Source organism: Rhinoderma darwinii, chromosome 1, assembly GCF_050947455.1.
Source record: "Rhinoderma darwinii isolate aRhiDar2 chromosome 1, aRhiDar2.hap1, whole genome shotgun sequence".
Taxonomy (NCBI): domain Eukaryota; kingdom Metazoa; phylum Chordata; class Amphibia; order Anura; family Rhinodermatidae; genus Rhinoderma; species Rhinoderma darwinii.
The window spans coordinates 568,593,496-568,611,911 of NC_134687.1; the positions used below are offsets into that span (position 1 = coordinate 568,593,496).

The following is an 18,416-nucleotide window of genomic DNA, read 5'->3' on the forward strand; positions in this document are numbered from 1 at the left end:
GTAAAGAAGTGTAGGACGCTGACCAATCAGTGACAAATCAGGTTCATACACTTCTCATTATTCCAGCCCAGCTTCTTTCACTGCACAATCACACTGTAACAATGGGCTGGAACAATGAGAAGTGTATGACGCTGATTGGACACTGATTGGTCAGTGTCATACACTCCCCTGTACAACGCCCAGTTGGTCTTTAAGAAACGAATTAGCATAAATCTAAAATTGCTCATAACTTGCTAAAAAATTATCGTTTTTCAAAATAAAAACCACTGCTGTTATCTACATTACAGCGCCGATCAGGTTATGTAGGAGATAGAGCACTTATAATCTGGTGACAGAGCTTCTTTGAAGAGGCTCTGTCACCAGATTTTGCAACCCCTATCTGCTATTGCAGCAGATCGGCGCTGCAATGTAGATTACAGTAACGTTTTTATTTTTAAAAAACGAGCATTTTTGGCCAAGTTATGACCATTTTCGTATTTATGCAAATGAGGCTTGCCAAAGTACAACTGGGCGTGTTGAAAAGTAAAAGTACAACTGGGCGTGTATTATGTGCGTACATCGGGGCGCGTTTACTACTTTTACTAGCTGGGCTTTCTGACGAGAAGTATCATCCACTTCTCTTCAGAACGCCCAGCTTCTGGCAGTGCAGATCTGTGACGTCACTCACAGGTCCTGCATCGTGTCGGCACCAGAGGCTACAGTTGATTCTGCAGCAGCATCAGCGTTTGCAAGTAAGTAGCTACATCGACTTACCTGCAAACGCCGACGATGCATCTGCAGAATCATCTGTAGCCTCTGGTGTCGATGTGTCCTCGCTCGTCTGACACGATGCAGGACCTGTGAGTGACGTCACAGCGTGATCTCTGGAGAACACGGCTGTGTCTGCACTGCCAGAAGCTGGGCGTTGTGAAGAGAAGTGGATGATACTTCTATGCACAACGCCCAGCTAGTAAAAGTAGTAAACAAGCCCCGATGTACGCACATAATACACGCCCAGTTGTACTTTTACTGTAAACACGCCCAGTTGTACTTTTGCAAGCCTCATTTGCATAAATACGAAAATGGTCATAACTTGGCCAAAAATGCTCGTTTTTTAAAAATAAAAACGTTACTGTAATCTACATTGCAGCGCCGATCTGCTGCAATAGCAGATAGGGGTTGCAAAATCTGGTGACAGAGCCTCTTTAAGTGCTTTTGGCATTATTCTAATATGACAGGTGGTCGTACTCACATTCAGTAATTCAAATACCCATAGTTTAAGGGGTTGTCTAGTTTAGAAAACTCATGTTCACATATCCATCAAGGAATTCTGAGTTATTAGAGGGGTGTGGTGCCCTGTTCTGGATCCTCATATATTGGCCAGTGGAGAGTGGTTGGCAAGTGTGTCTGCCCTGGAGGATCTGTCCTGTATAACAGACAATTCATTGATTTGAATGAGCACGGTATAATGTGTACCTATGATGTTAGAAAAGACAAATGGAAAAAAAAAAAAAAAAAAAAAAAAAAAAAGATAGCGGGATCCTACTAAAACAATTAAAATGATGTATAAATTGCTTTGGTACCTTAAGGCCCTCTTACACCAGCCAATAAGCGGCCGGTGCAGCAAGCGTCAATCAACGAGGCATCGTTCATCGGCACTCGTTTGCTCCTGTCACACGGAGCTATGGATGGGGACGAGCGGTCGTTACTCCGATCACTCTTCCCCATACATTATCATCATGTCGGCAGCGTGTCTCACTGTTTACACAGTCGACAACAATAATATTTCCCTTTTTAAAAACGATACGATCAGCAGATGATTGAGCGTTTGCGCGTTCATCTGCTGATCGTTCCCCTGTTTACACAGGGCAATTATAGGCAACGAGTTTTATATGAACGCTCGTCTGCCCGATAATCGTCCTGTGTAAAACCCCCTTTACTCCTGAAAATTTTATACAGCAGGGTCCTGTAGCAGCCATAGATGTTAATTTTATGGCTGGCTCTGCAAATGGGCTGGCGCTTCCTAGTTTTGACATGAACGAATGCAACCATGCCATCCAGCGTGTCTGCCCGTCAACATGCTGGGCAGCTCAGCCAATCAGTGTTCATAAGAATTGACCTTTACATATTTTCTATAAAATTACTCACAATGGCAGTGGGCGCTATGCGAATATTATACAAAGTCTCCCACGATCCATATTTATAACCTAAAATGTGTAGCTGGCATCTGTTAAGAGTGTGGTACAGTTTCCCCTTGACATGGTGCGCTTCGCAAGTAAAATCAGCAAAACCATAAGACGGCACGGAGGAAGAAGGGATAGCAGGAGAAAAGTTATAGAATATCAGTAAGGAATATATATATATATATATATATATATATACACACACATATACAGTATATATAGTGTGTGACTATACTTATATTCTCAATTAGAACACATCAATACAAACTTTAACTTTACAGGTACACTTTAATTTCCCCTGTGGTGGCGCTGCCAGAAGATTAAACACTTGCTGCCAGGTTTCCCCACAGATTACAGCTGATCGTGTAGAGTCTGAGCCGGGGCACACATTGTGATCAGCTTATTGTCAAGGGACCCTTGTTACAAGTAGTAATTGTCAAGCGGAAAACCCCTTCAAGTAGGTATTACAGTAATTTCAATAATAAATATATTACGGCAGGATTTTGTAATGCAACTTCCTTCGTAACAGCATAAAACTTAAAGGGGATTTCCCACTGAAGACATGCATATTGACCCCCTCTGACTCCTGTTCCGCCTCAAGAGGTGGTTTCTATAACCCCCATAGACTAGAAAGGAGAGCGCCATAGACATGCGTGATTATCCCTCTATTCAATCTTCATCTAAAGGCAGGGGCCATTGGGATAGAGTCTTTGGAGGTAAGTGTCTTCTTAACAAATCTCCTTGTTTCCAGTAACCTAATGCTTTATTTTTAAATTACATAGGAGGATATTTCTCATTTACTGCTCTTACTTCAAAGAACCCTTTCCGGATAGAGAAAATACAAATCTTAAAAATAAGACAGGTCCCTAAAAGAACACTCAAATAAAATGTTTATCTTTGCCCCAGTTTGGAAAAAAGTACACTTGGTAAAAGGTAAGATATTGATGAATTATCTTCTCCAATCCCGGCAGCCGAAATTTCAGTTTGCTAAATTGAAATATACTACCACTGTTTTGAACCAGAATTAAAAATTTTCAATATCGTTATGGTCGTGCCCAAAATATATATTTTATGGTTACCTATGGGAACCCATCAATCCAGTTCCCCAGTTGTGGTGTTACCAATGTAATCTCAGCTGGAAATGTACTAGCAAGTTATACTTGCAACATTTGTAGAAATCTTCTAGGAGACATGGTCACTAAGCAATACCAAGAAGGAGGTAAAACAACACAATGTCATTCTTGGCAAGAACACTTGGTGAACATCTCCATGGCAGCATTGTATGGTCAGTGAGAGGGAAAGCAGAAAAGAAGAACAAGTTCAGGAGAAATACTATGAACAATGATGCAGATTATTCAGCCATTTCCAGGGAGCGACATTACAGCGTTACTGATTAGCTTCTAGTTAGTGGAATGGAAACTGATTCAATCTATAGAACTAAATGGTAAGGCTTCGTTCACATCTGCATCAGGGTTTCTTTCTGGCGTTCCGTCTGAGCTTTCCGTCAGAACGGAACCCTGACTGAAACAAACAGAAACCAAAAGGTTTCCGTTTGCATCACCATTGATTTCAATGGTGACGGATCAGGTGCAAATTGTTACGGTTTGTCTCAGTTGTGCAAGTGTTCCGTCGTTTTCACGGAATGGATAGCGCGGAATGAATAGTGCAGCCGATTATGGTATTGATTCCGTCAAAACGACAGAACCCTTGCACGATGGAGACAAATGGAAACCATTTGCACCAGGTCCGTCACCATTGAAATCAGTGGTGATGCAAATGGAAACCTATGGTTTCAGTCTGTTTCAGTCAGAGTTCCGTTCTGAGGGAAAGCTCTGATGGAATGCCTGAAAGGAGCCCTGACGCAGATGTGAACGAAGCCCTGCACAGAAAAAAAAAAACTACTTTTCACACATAAAAGATAGATAAATGAAAGATAGATAAATCAAATTCTCCTTGGAATCAATAGAAACTCTATCCAGCAGTTTCTTGGTTATGAGTTTCTAGGAAAGTTTGAGGACAAATGAAATGCCCACCAATATACTTTATCTCCCATAAGACAATGGAGTCTAGTTACCTGGTTTGCTATTGGGGAGTCTGACAAAGCTGGGTAACAAACACTGTGATAGCAGCCACATTGGAAGTCACTCCGTTTTCTCAGAAATACACTGCGTAACGAAGAAACTAAGCAGGACTTTAAAAATTTGACAGTAGACGACTCGAAAATTTATACATACTGTCAATTTTTTATGTACTTATATCTAAATGGGTTGGCCCACAAAAAACATTCATCTACCTACAGGATAGTTGATAAAGGTATAAATCGCTGGGGATCCCGCCAATCACAAGAACAAGGGTCCTATACACATTACTTAGTCAGAGGATCCCACCAAATCGACAGATTTAATTCCATGGATTCCAGATAAAAGGAATTTTACAAAATGACCATAAACCATGCACTCTAAACACTAACCTTATCTACAGATATATTACAGCCGCCCAGATCTAAAAAGCAAGCCTAGCGTTAAATATCATTTGTTTATGCGAGCGATCATTGCGGATATGGGGGGGATGACTGCATTTCTGATAGGGCTGATGGATGCGCTGGAAATGAATTTATGATGTAGCATCCAGGGATGTGATAAACCTGCTCATTCCTCGAGGACTACTATCCTGTCAAGATCATTCCCCTAATGCACATATCATCCATTTGCTAAGCTTTAATTATAACGAAGAACAACTCACAAATCCCGTGAACCTAAGCACCACTGCCAGAGCCATGCAAAGTCAACAAGCCGCATGACCATCCTTTTTAATCAAACAAAGCTGTATACATTTATAAATAGCGTGCTTGGCGTCTTCCAGGTAAATATCACAATGGCTCCTCCTGCAGCAAACAACGGTGTGTCCAGCACGAAGCAACGATCAAACAGCGTTCATGATATAAAATTAAAACGGCAACATCTTAGTAATGTATACATGTACTGATCTTTGCATTTGCTGCGCTACTATGAGAAGGTTTTATTTCCTTACTGTAGAATGGTTATAATAGAGCATATGGATTGGTCTTATTACCTGCCTCTAAATAAATAGATGTATGTAAAAAAGAAATTAAAATATTCCAGGCTTGGCTCTGTTCACACTAGAGAACACCAATAGACCTTATTGACTTAGGACGTATTCACACGAACGTGTTTAACGTCCGTGATACGCGCGGGACAATTACACGCGTCGCACGGACCTATGTTAGTCAATGGGGCCATTCAGCCATTCCGTGATTTTCACACCACGTGTGTCCACTGCGTAAAACTCACGACATGTCCTATACTTGGCTGTTTTCTCGCACATCACGCACCCATTGAAGTCAATGGGTGTGGAAAAAATCACACGCAGCACACGGAAGCACTTCCGTGTGTCGCGCGTGATTCGTGCAACAGTAGATCATACTGCAACAGTAGAACAACTTTGCATGTTATTATATTCTTGTATATTCGTAATGGAGACCCCTACAGAGGTGCTGAATGCAGATTTTCTGATTGAAATAAACAACTGTAATGCTGGTACTTGTGAGGGCATTGTAGTTGGCAATTGCAGGGGAACTACTGTTGACACTTAGGCACGCGGGAAAAAGAAGCGACATGCCCTATCTTTGGGCGTTTCCGTCTCTGACCTCCAACTGACATCAATGGGAGGCAGAGAATGCATTTTTTGCACATGGCGCTCAATGGCCGCGGCCGAAAAACGCAGCGAAGAACGCCGCAAAGTGTGCAGGCAAGTCAAAATCCGCCTCAAAATTCCTGAAGGAGTTGAGGCAGATTTTTCTGCCTCCAAAAAAACTCAGTGTGAACAGGGCCTAATGAGGAATAGTGGATGAAACCTTTATGGTCCCTGGCTGGCACCTATTGGCATGGCCTCTATTATGAGAGCACTATGGCTTCTTTTCTTATGGGGGCAAGTAAAAAATTACCCAAAGCCTGCAGTGTATGCTACTGGTAACCATACCCCAAGATACCTATGTGGGTATCACCAGCTCTTTTTATGGGCCACAATTTCATAAAATGTATAGTTTAAGTTTTTTGCTCCTTTAATAGACAACTAAATAAAGTTAAAAGAAACTATAGTATGTCAATAGCTTCAACCATATACAGAACCACAAACGCAAAGTTATTCAGTGGATAAGGCAAGGCATTTTAGAAAGCAATGTCACTGGCCAAGAAAAAATTGACTTTGTGGAGTACACATCATGCAGACACAGCATCAGATAGCATAGCCACTAATAAACTCCTGACCGTAACTGACAACGAGAAAACGGGTCACCCAGACAGATCCGTTGTAAAGCTTTTCTTGTCTCCTGCTAATATGTTGTCGTGAGAATACTTCAGCGCATGAGGACAGACAGTCAACTTATCAATTCAGCATAGACCACTGCTAGATATAGGACAGCGAAAGCACTGGTGGAAGGAGGGATCAGGTTCTGTGTACGCCACTTTTGGTTAATAAACTTTTATATAGGACCACGTGTATCCTTTTAGCGGCATGATATGCCATTTGGAACTACAATAAAACTTTTTGCAACACTCCTGACTTTGCACATTCTGATTTTGGCTTTTTGCTATATATATATATATATATATATATATATATATATATAATGTGAACAAAGCCTTGGATTACGCTTTAGTTGACATCGGTTCCTAATGCTCCTTCTTGCTTGCCATAAAAAGAGGCCTCATGAATATTTTGTACCGAGCTGAATAGGGCTCCCATTCTATTGCTTGGGACCTTTGCTGTACAGAGTTTTAGTCTGTTGAATTCCGTACAGAAACTGTGGCATGTTCCATCTGATGCTGTATGCATGGAAGTAGTCTCTCCGGAAATAATAACTTCTAGGGAAGATTAACCCCTTACATACAGCACCAGCTGGGGCTAGGGATTATGAGGGAACTGTATTGCTTTGGTGCATTGCTGTACCGGCTCCGTGCACTTCACTCTACCGTGTCCATGAGGCCTAAAGCAGTTGGGTGAATGGATTACCATTAATGGTGTTTCCAAGATTTTAAATTGATGGTCCTTAGTATAGGCCATCAATTGTATCATTTCTATCAATGTGGAGACCCCTCACTGATCGTAGAATGAAGTGGGGTGCGGTTGCCCCTTCGGATCCAGTCGTCTTCTCTCAGCATCAAGAGCTGGGACATAGACTGCAAGTCTCGGTTACTGCGATACCTTAAGTTGATACTGGAAAAAGTAAAATTGGTCGAGTATTAGTCAGCCAAATTCAGCCCATGTGATCTGTGGAGGAGATTGTGAATCGGAAAGAACCAATTATTTTTCCCTAACTTCTCAAACAACTTAGAATATACCTTATATAGAACAACTCTGTCATTTACGTTAATGTTAAAATGTAGCGGTTTTATCCATGCAAATTCTGTATGAACTTACTAACACTAGGTGTCTCTCTTCCTGTAATCTGCGGTCAACCTCCTGTTAAAGCAAAGTCCGTCCCTGGTTACAGATGGGCTGCGTCTCTTCACTGCCTGCCTATACAAGTCTATGGAGAGGGGAGCAGGGGGAGGGAGCAGAGAGAGAGTGAACCAGCAAGAAAGCTGCATGTAAGTCTATGGAGGAGGAGGGGTGAGCAGGAGGATGAAGCAGGAGCAGAGAGAGACACACAAAAATGATGGCAAGATGTACATTTCACCCCTGTGCTGGATTCTCAGCTACACTGGTTTATAGCCTTCATGATGCAGCTTCTATATATGTGATAGCTAGAGATAGGATTCTCCTCTTCTCTGTGTGCAGTGTATAGAAGAAATGATAGCAGTTAGACTCCGCTCACTAGCTCAGAAACAACGGAGAATTAGAGAGAGAGCCTGCAGAGGGGAAAACTGCTAAGTAATGCAGACTACAAGTCATATAATGGCCAGAAATAGTGTTATTCGTCATGTACACACATATGACAGCTTTTTCTGAAAAGTCCCCTGAGAGGTGAAGTATGCTTTAAATTACTTCCTTATAAACGTAGAAAGCGGAAACTGAGAAATACATACTTTATCTGCACATATAAGGCCTTGTTCACATCTGCGTTGGAGGCTCCATCACGGACACCCCGACAGAACCCATTAAAGTCAATGGGTTCCCTCAGCCGCCGGCCTCCTCTGATGGAGCACAACAACGGAACACACCGATGCAGGTGTTAACGAAGCCTATGTGGCCAGTGTGAAACCATTTTATTGCGAAATACATGACAAGGATAAAGTTTATTCTGGCTGACCACTCTATATCTCCACCACTTCTCTCCTCTCTCGGTCCACACAGATAGACCCTCTGAAGGAATTGGTCCCATAGCTCTGTTCTAGTTACACTAACAGCTTCGCCATAAATTTAGACAGACTCTTCTTCCTCCTTACAAACTTCCTGTTTGTATTTACGGAAAACTTGGGGGGGGGGGTGATCAGGGAAAATTCTCAACCAGTTGTTTCCGCATCCCACACTTTTTGGAATTTGTAAGGGATCCTAGTAGTTGGAATTCAAATCGACATGTCATAAATATTTGTAATGAGATACAATGGGGGGGGGGGATGTAATAACATTTCTACGCCGATTTCTGGCATAGAATTCTTGCAATCAGATCAAAAGTTGCAAAAAATTTAACTTTTGGTTTGTTTCCAGCGCTTTTTCCGCTTTAAAAAGTGTGTGGATCTTAGTGGTAGGGCGTAGCCTAATGCATTATAATTTACACCAGAAACAGATAATAGTGGAAATCTACACCAGCTCCTCGGACAGCCGAATATGCGACAAAATTATGTTAAAGTGTGTGCCTCTTAATAAATGTGTTTCATCTGACTGCAGTCTTAATAAATCTCCCCCAATGTGTGTAATGAAGCTGAATGGGACAAGTACCTTAATCAAGGCAAGCGGTAACATTAGATATACAATTCAATTCCACTAAATTAGTTAAGGGGGCAGTACAGGATTAATTAAAACAAAAACTGGCTGCTTTTTTCCAGAAACACGCCTGATAACAGATTAGGTCTGGTATTGAAAATCAGCCCCATTTACTTCAATGGGGCTGCAATACCAGACAACCCATGGACAGGTGTGGCGCAGTTTCTGGGAGAAAGCAGTCAAGGTTTCTCTATTCCTGTAGTGTCCTTTTAATGCTCATTTAATACATATGTGAAGATACTGTATTAGGAACCAATTATTAAACAAGGGTTAAAACCCAAACACGCACTATTTGTTTACACAGCCCAGCATCAAAAACTACATAAAATAAAACATGTTACAAAAATTATTAGAAAAAATTAAGTGGAACTATACGCTTCACAATGTACTCAGTATAAGACGCTTTGTGCTAGTGCGCAAGGAAACCAGTCATCACATAGGTTACCAGATGTGTTGAGTTACAAACCACAGCAATATGTCACATAAGGGTGTTCAGATTCGAGTGCAGAGCCACAAATTAGCAAATCCTGTCCTAGCAACAGGGTACTGTGAGATGCAAATAGTTTTGCACTCTAGTGCTGCAGATCGCCACAACCTTACATCGTATTCTAGTCTGAAGCATTAAAATAAAGATATTCAATTTACTAACATGCATTGCACTTTTAATATATTATATTTCAGAGATGACATCATCGGACCAATGCCCTCACACTGTAGATGGCAAATTCAAGTCTACATGAACACCCATTATTCTCAGTCAGTTACGGAATTTAGACTTTTACTACGGTATAATGCCAGATAGAATGGCATGACTCCTCACTGAGGTTAAATGACTGATAAGTAGCGCCACTTTCATGAAGGTTTCTAGCTCTTCACGTAGAGAATTATTGCCCAAGCAGTGGCATCGGAGTCAAACATGGCACTCAGAACCCCTGTATGGGTCTTCCCAGCCACCAGATACTATTATGCACTAGTCGCACCAATAACGTCACAGCATTAGAGCCAAAATCATATCACAGGCAGTTAACATTTGGGCAAAAGCCATATTACTCGGTCATGTCTTTTAATAGTTTTTTTTCCTTTTTGATACTAAATGTGGCTCATCACCACGTATTGCATTTCAAAGTGGCCACGACCTACAAAAGATAGGGAACTTGTAGAGAATGTAGGCATGAAGAAGACGAGAGATGTAGTTAACTATGCAGCACTGGTCTGGTTACTGCAGAACTATGATCCCGCCAACATCAACATGACACCAACTAAAAAAAGGGGAACTCAGAAATAGAAACACAAAAAAACTGAGTAAATTGTATGTATAACAGCTATTCCTTTTCTCATATAAACTGGTTTGCCAAAGTTGTCATCAGTTTATTGAGGTCCAGGAGACCACCTTTAAGCTGGCTATAGACATTAGATACAAGTCATCCGAGCCTGCCAATTTCGTCAGGATCTGCAAAAAAAACACGGAGCTGTATGGAGGCCCCCCAATGGCAGACATAAGGGTAAATACGGCCGGCTGAGTGTGAATGTTAATGGTGGGGTTAGGTGGAATAGTGATTGATTCGCCCGACTCAACCAATTTAGGGCTTTACAATGGCCACAGACTAGGAGATCTACCTTCAATCTGGCAAGCATACCGAGGGGCTAACATGTAAACATACACCGATATCTGAAATCATGGGTATTGATGGTTTAGTGTTCACAGACATAACTATTAATTGATTGTTGGTATTGGTTTGTTTATTACTATCAAAGACGTTTTCTGGAGGAGAAAAAAAAAAAAAAAAAAAAGGACAAACCATGACGAAACCCAATAGAAGCCATTAAAGTCGAAGGGTATAGTCAGGCGTTGCTGGTTTCCGTCATGACAGAGCAGAACAACGGAAAACAACACAGGTGTGAATATAGCCTTAAGTCCAGGATCACATACACATTATTATACGCCGTTTTTGGCGCCGTTGTTTTTAGCACCTGCATCTCCTTCCTTTTGTGTCTACCCCTATGTTTTTCTCAAAAAAACTGAGGCATACACTGCCTCAAAACAGTGTGTGATCCTACCCTAAAGAGGTTTTCCGGAGAGATAAAATGAATGGCTTATACTCAGGATAGGCCATCAATATTTGATTGGTGGGGGAACAACTCTTGTCACCTGCGCTGATGAGCGGTTTCATTGCTCACGATGCTTAATACTGTGAAATGCCGACACACTTGTAGCGGCGGTTTACAGTATTACAGCCTTTTTCCATTCACTTGAATGTAAGAAGGCTGTAATACAGTTAAAAGCCATTGCAAGTTTGTCGGTGTTTGCCATTATTGAGCAATAAAGGGAATAAAGGGGAAACAGAGCTCACATGAGCATTGCGGCCTCTTCAAAATAGCTGATCGGTGGGGGTACCAAGAGTTGGATCCCCACCCATCAGATATTGGTGGCCTATCCTGAAGATAAGCCATCAAATCTCTCTCTGGAAAAACCTTTTAATTATTAGGTTTAAGGCCCCCTTTACCAACAGAGTGGGTATCCCATGTATTTGGTGCAAGGGGGGGGGGGGGGGTTAGCTTGGCATTCCTATGTCACAGCAGCTCTATGCCCTGAGATCATAGTAACCAGAGATCTTTTTGTCATGTGTTAATGGTTACATGAATGCTGCACAGATCAGACGTGTAGAGGTTAAAGAGGGAACATGTGACAGAGATATTCCGGTGCCATAGCCACAAAGATTAACTGCCCCACCGATCACTCCAACCAGGTACCCAATACACGTAAGGCGGCATTCACAAGGCTATATCATTAGTCCATATACTTTTTTTTATTTCCAAAAGAATAAGAGGGAATTCCATTAGAGAAAATTAGGAAACCCTTTGGTTTCCTACATCTTTGGCAATAGTCCAAAGTATGATTTAGGCTAGGGCTACATGGCGACCTGGGATGTGTGACATCAAATCACACAACACAAAAAAGTGTGTGTGTCTAGAATGTGTATGAAAAAGCACCAAACATCCTGCCATTTGGCACATTTTATATTAGACTAATTTAAGAACAGATGTTTGCGCTAAAACTTGGTATAAGAAAGATAAGATTGTCTAGCAAAATCCGCAAATTTTATCATACAGATATATTTGGCGCATCTTCAGACTGTCTGGTCTTAGTTTACATTGTGTAAATCTCAGACAACTTAGTATATCTGCCCAGTATATACAATACCATGTACTCTTCACCTGCTTACATTCATGTATACGGAGTCCAATGGCACATGCCACAATTTTCTCCAGTCAAAATCGTACGGAATACAACAGAAAAAACCTTTTCATGAAATCAAAGGAATATGAAGATACAGTAGAAGGTTGCATACAGAAATCACCTTTATGGAAGCAAAACGGAGCCGTAATATGGCCGTGTGCATGAGCTATAAGGAATAGATTTAATACCTTTTCTCAGAAAGTTAGCAGGAACTGAACAGTAAAGAGTTGAATCATGAGAACGGTATTTTTATTACGTCTGATTTCGTAAGATTATCATAGTCAAACTGCTAAATGGAAAATTCTAGCCAGCATATTGGTTAACTCCCAGAGAAAAGTATAATTCAATATTCACAAACTAGAAAGATTAAATAAGATAGATTATATCTGTTCACATACGCATGGTCTACATGAAATCGACAAAGTAATGATCCACATTATAAATCATAGCACTTCAGCAAATGATCATTTAAAGGGGTTATGTGGGGAGTGAAAACGTATTAGTCGTGTACTCACTGCGATATGTGCGTACACTTGCTAATATACATTCTGGTCCCCCGTCGCAGTGATTGAGATTTTATTAGATTTTTATAGTGCTGGCGGTGGACCGGAAGTGTAGTCGCACAGTCTTCCTTCATGACAACACGACTCTTTGTCATGTGACTGGCCCCGCTGTACTCTATGTACAAGCAAAATCAAATACAGGGTTTTCCAGGAAATAGAAGTGGTGGACAACCAAAAGGATAGGCCATTAAGGTGCGGTCATAAAAGTTTACTATTAGACACCAAATAACTTCCATCTATTAATATACTTGATAAATAGTTGTAAATTCATTTTGGCGTTCATGTTTTTTAGGACAGCACACTGGTTAGCACTGTCGCCCTATAGCACTGGGGTCCTGGATTCGAATTCAACCAAAGAGAAGATCTACATTGAGTTTGTATGTTCTTCTCGTGTATGTGTGGGTTTCCTTTGGTTACTCAGATTTCCTCCCACACTCCAAAAAACATAGTGATAGAATAATTTAAAACTTAGGATTGTGAGCCCCAATGGGCACAGGGAGTAATGACCATCTTTGTACAGCTTTGCGTAATATTAAAATGAATAAAATAATAATTTGTTATTTATAAGAGACTGACATTCAGTGGCTATGCAAAAAGCCTGCCTACTCAGATTGGTCTGGTAAATGTAAACAATGTACAATACCCATGTAGCCAAATTTGTATGTTCTTGGAGCATTGGAAGAAACAAATAAGCACAAAGAAAACGTGAGCAAACAAATAGGCTACATACAAAACACACACATATATATATATATATATAACCAGGAAGGGGTAACCTTTAGCAACCACATACAGAATAAAGTAACTATAAATCACGCAGATTAAAAAGAGGACCACTGCAAATAGTGACCGGAGCCTGGAGAATAGGCTCTCAAAGTTTTCCCCACACAAAATGCAAATGACCGACAACGTATGTGGTCTTGTAAGGTGTTGGTCATTTGAAATACTGCGCCTGCGCACATTCACGTGACATATTACATGATGTTGGGCTTTTGCAAACTGTGCTGTAGAGGTCTGGAAATGCTGAAATCTCTGGACCTCATCGTCCATGGTGGAAGTATATGTCCCGCTGTGACAGATTCCTTTTAAAAGCTTCAATACAGTTGAGTGTCATAGGGCAGGTACATGTTTACTTGCTGTATAAAAGATACATACATTTTAAATACATGGTTACCACTGCATTACGTAGAGACTAACAGGACTGCAATGCTGAGCACTGACAGTGTTCATATTGATGGCCGAGCCTAGAGAATATCTTTTGATCACAGCAGCTGTCCCTATAGACACCAAAAGTGACCTGACTTCATGGCCAGAGGGCCTAACAACAGGTTCTCCAGTCACATTTCCATGTCAATAGTTTATGGCCTATAATAAAAAAAAATAAAAAAAAAAAAATGCACGTTTGACCTTGTTACAAGGATCACTAAAACTGGCAGAATTTCCCAGATGATACACACTGGTGCATGGTGCGACCGGTTCATAACATAGAAGTAATAACCAGATAGAGAAATGTAGTCATGATCTAAAGATCCACTGCGTCTGAAATGAGGATTAGGCAATTTGGCGCTGTCAGTGGGACATAATGTTGTCTGATTAGGACCAGACTAGATGTGCATGTCTTGGAATGAACAAAGAGCTCCACTGTGTGTAAGGACAAGGCAGAGGGATTAAAACCCGGGGACTACTACCCCCTACTGCTCCTGCAGATAGATAAAGTTGATCAAAACTGCCTTTTTACAACACAAAAAGATAAAGAAGCGAGAACAAAAAAGGGGCATAAATCATCATAAAGACCCTTCCAGACTTATCTTCTATGAGGTCACGTCCGACAGGCCTCTATATGGACAATAAACGAATAAGAGAAAAAAAAAAGAAAAAAAAGGGAGAAAAAAAAAAAAGTTTGCATGGATTCAGATTACCTCTGACAGCATAACACCACGTCTTCCAACATTGCAGAACAAAAGCGTACCCTATACCAATCATGCAATGTAATAAAAAAGTATCAGAATTTTTTCTCATAGGTGAATTATTATTTTTTTTGCACATTTTTCGATTTGGTAAATTTTCATTCCTGATAACATCCTGCCAGACGTTGCGGAGCTGCACAGCTACTGGTGCATGTGTAGACACAGACAACAAGCGCACCAATCTGCAACCACACATTTTCCTTAGTGACACCAGCACCCGTATTACAACCAATACAATTTTGCAGCATGACAGCAGCGGCAAAAGCAGCTCACTAGAAACTGCAGCAGCATTGATACCATATGTGAACACCAGTCGATATATACAGCCAAGGCCTTTGAAAGGTAGAAACCTGCAACAAAGCAATGCACAGGCAACTATGATCTCATACCCAGATCTGGTTTTGCAATGGAAACAAATAAAATGGACTTAAATTTAAACCATTCTCCAATCCATTGTGCTCAAATCAAATAGAGTACACCAAAATTATAACAGACCATGTGGACTGTAATAACACGAAGAAACACTAATGAAATTGTAATATAGGTAACATACACAAACCCATTACTACTGCCTCTATAACCAGATTATAAACTGCACCATTGTTTTGTGTAAACTGGAAAAATATCAGTTGCTTCGGGACAAACATCATCATTAAACCAGCGACAACTCATTCCCAAAAACTGAAGGTATTTAATTGAAATGTAATAAGAAGGCTGCAACAGGAGGTCGACGGAGGCAGGAGGCTTCATCAGAATCATAACTATGACATTTCAGCTAGTACCGATATACCTTGTACCCACATGTATGTAAATACGGTAATATTTCTATATTATTTACAAATACACATGTTCTGTTTATAAAACACAACATAAATCTATAAACAAACAAATAACAGAAGTAGTCAGCAGCCTGGCAGCACTTACCTTATTCTGTTCTGACTTGATCGCTTCTTCCTTTAAAAAAAACAACTTCTTTTTCTAAAAATATATCCAATAGTTTATAGTCTGCCTTTAAAATCCTCCTCAGCGCCTTTTCCCAGAAAAATAATCCAGATTAATTTCCACTTTAAAATCATCCAAACAAAAGCAAATGTAGAACTTCCAGATGAAATAACAGATGAAGTTTCCCTCCGCTCATGCAGGTTATTCTGTTCTTTCTTTTCCTGGAGGAGGAGGAGCAGTTAAAGAATTTAAAAAAAATAAAAAAATGCCTAGGGGGGGAGAATTAAAAGTGCTGGGGGGAGGAGATGAGAAGTGTGGAGTGTGGTGGGGGGCACATAGCTGGGAGGGGATGGGGTGGTCTGGAGGATTCTCAGTACTAAGATCCTTGGATGGCCCTTGAGTCCTTGGATGTGAGTCGGGGGGTCACTAGGGTGCTAATTGGGGGGTACAGTGTCGCACTACAGAGCCGCACCCTGTATACAGAGACACACAGGCAGCACTCTCTCTCTGTGTCTCTCCTCCCCTATACTGCTGCCAGCAGCGCACACACACACTCCCCTCTGTCTCTGGTTTCCCCTCCTCTCAGGAGGCTGTCTCTCTCTCTCTCTCTGCTACTCTCACTTCCTCAGGCGTCACATTTCTCCTCTATCTGTCTCTTCCCTTTCCTCTATTTCCTCTTTTTGCAACATTTGTTTTGCATATTGTAACATTATATTCACCTTCCCTCAGAAAATCCACTGATCTCTGCAACCCCCCAGCCTTTCTCACCTGCCTGTTTTTGCACAACTGTTGGGAGTTTGCGCCTAGGTTTGACCATATGCCAAGCTGCTTAAAATGGTTGGGCACAATAGAGGAGATGCCTGGGGGGTGGGGGGATATGAATTAGAAGTGAGAGGTCACATAGCTGGCCATGACCCTGTCTCACCCTTTCTTTAACCCTCGCATAGTTTGTGTAAACATGCAGTAAATAGCTGTCTCCTCTGCATCTTGTGCTGATGTACTAAGGTGCAGGATGAGTGGTGGGATGCATAGCCCTGTAACTAGCAACACAAAATGCAGTGATAACCTGTGAATGGTAGTGGGCACATCTACGATGACAAGGAGACTGTTGTCCACTACTAAAGTTTTTGCATTGTTATTGCCAAAGGGAAAGTGGGATAAGCGGCTGGCAGAAATATATATCATCGCTTATCTAAAGGAACAAAAAACACACCAGATGCTTCTTTCCTCTGGCAGCAGATGTCTAGTAAGGGTATGTTCACACGGCAGCGTCCGTAACGGCTGAAATTACCATGGAAAACGGCTCCATTTACGTCTGAAGTGACAGGCACTTCTTTGACGCAGGCGTCTTTTTTACGCCCCGCCTTTTGACAGCGGGGCGTAAAAAAAAAGCCTGTGTGCACAGAACATCGTAAGACCCATTCAAATGAATGGGTAGATGTTTGCCAACGCTATCGAGGCGCATTTTCGGACGTAAATCGAGGCGTAAAACGCCCGAATTATGTCCGTAAATAAGCCGTGTGAGCATACCCTAAGGCTGGGTTCACACGACCTATTTTCAGCCATAAACGAGCCGTATTATGCCTCGATTTACGCCTGAAAATATGGCTCCAATACGTCAGCAAACATCTGCCTATTCATTTGAATGGGTTTGCCGACGTACTGTGCCCACGACCTGTCATTTATGCGTCGTCGTTTGACAGCTGATTTACTGCCTCGGCAAAGAAGTGCAGGACACTTCTTTGAAACGTAATTTGAGCCGTTCTTCATTGAAGTCAATGAAGAGCAGCTCAAGATTACGGGCGTCAAAGACACCTCGCAAAATGCGAGGAGGAGCTTTTACGTCTGAAATGACGCAGCTGTTTTCTCCTGAAAGCAGTCTGTCTTTTCAGACGTAAAAGACAGTTCTCGTGTGCACATACAGGTTATCCGGTGTAGGAAAATTGTCTGATTGCCTAAAATGAGCTCACTTATGCTAGTTCTTTTTTTTTTTTTAGGCCGCCGATTCCCCATTTCACAAGACTGTCACGTGGCCCGAGAAATTCAGTAGATATTTTCTGTTTGATGATGCTATGACACAGGCTCACGTGACCGACAGCGGTTAACCCCCAGCTTGTGTCGCGCATGCACATTGTACCAGCTCGCGCAATGTGGATTACAGGAGCTGAGGGAAAAGAAGAGGATGATGAGATTTGTAGTATTCAGAGCGTGCCGAAACTGCAATTCCCGCCCCTATACCCGTAAGTTTTTTTGTGGTCCCCGGATAATCACTTTTTCAGGCAAGGATCACACACACACTTCGTCTTTGAGCCAAACACAGGAGTGGGGACATAAGAAAGGAGACACATCAGTCTTTTCTTTATACCTTTACTTCCTTTTGGATTCGCTTTGGCTTAAAAAACTGCATCAAAACTGTGTGTGTGATCCTGGCTTGAGGAGAAATTTTCCTGGATCAGAAAAAATATGTCTGCTTTCTTCGAAAAACAGCGCCACACCTGTGCTCCGGTTGTGTCTGGTATTGCAGCTCAGTCTATTGAAGTAAGTGGGGCTGAGTTGCAATACCAAAAACAACCCATGGACAGGCGTGGCGCTGTTTTTG

General features: G+C 41.5%; 1 protein-coding gene across 2 annotated transcripts in view; it reads right to left on the bottom strand.

The window, feature by feature from the left end:
• The window catches only part of ERBIN (erbb2 interacting protein), a 218,832-nt gene extending 202,497 nt beyond the window's left edge, over positions 1–16,335 (bottom strand). For both annotated transcript variants that reach the window (XM_075839003.1, XM_075838990.1), the window contains exon 1: positions 15,800–16,335. The gene's annotated coding sequence lies outside the window, so the exon portion shown is untranslated. The remainder of the gene's footprint in view (positions 1–15,799) is intronic.
• Positions 16,336–18,416: the final 2,081 nt, after the last annotated feature.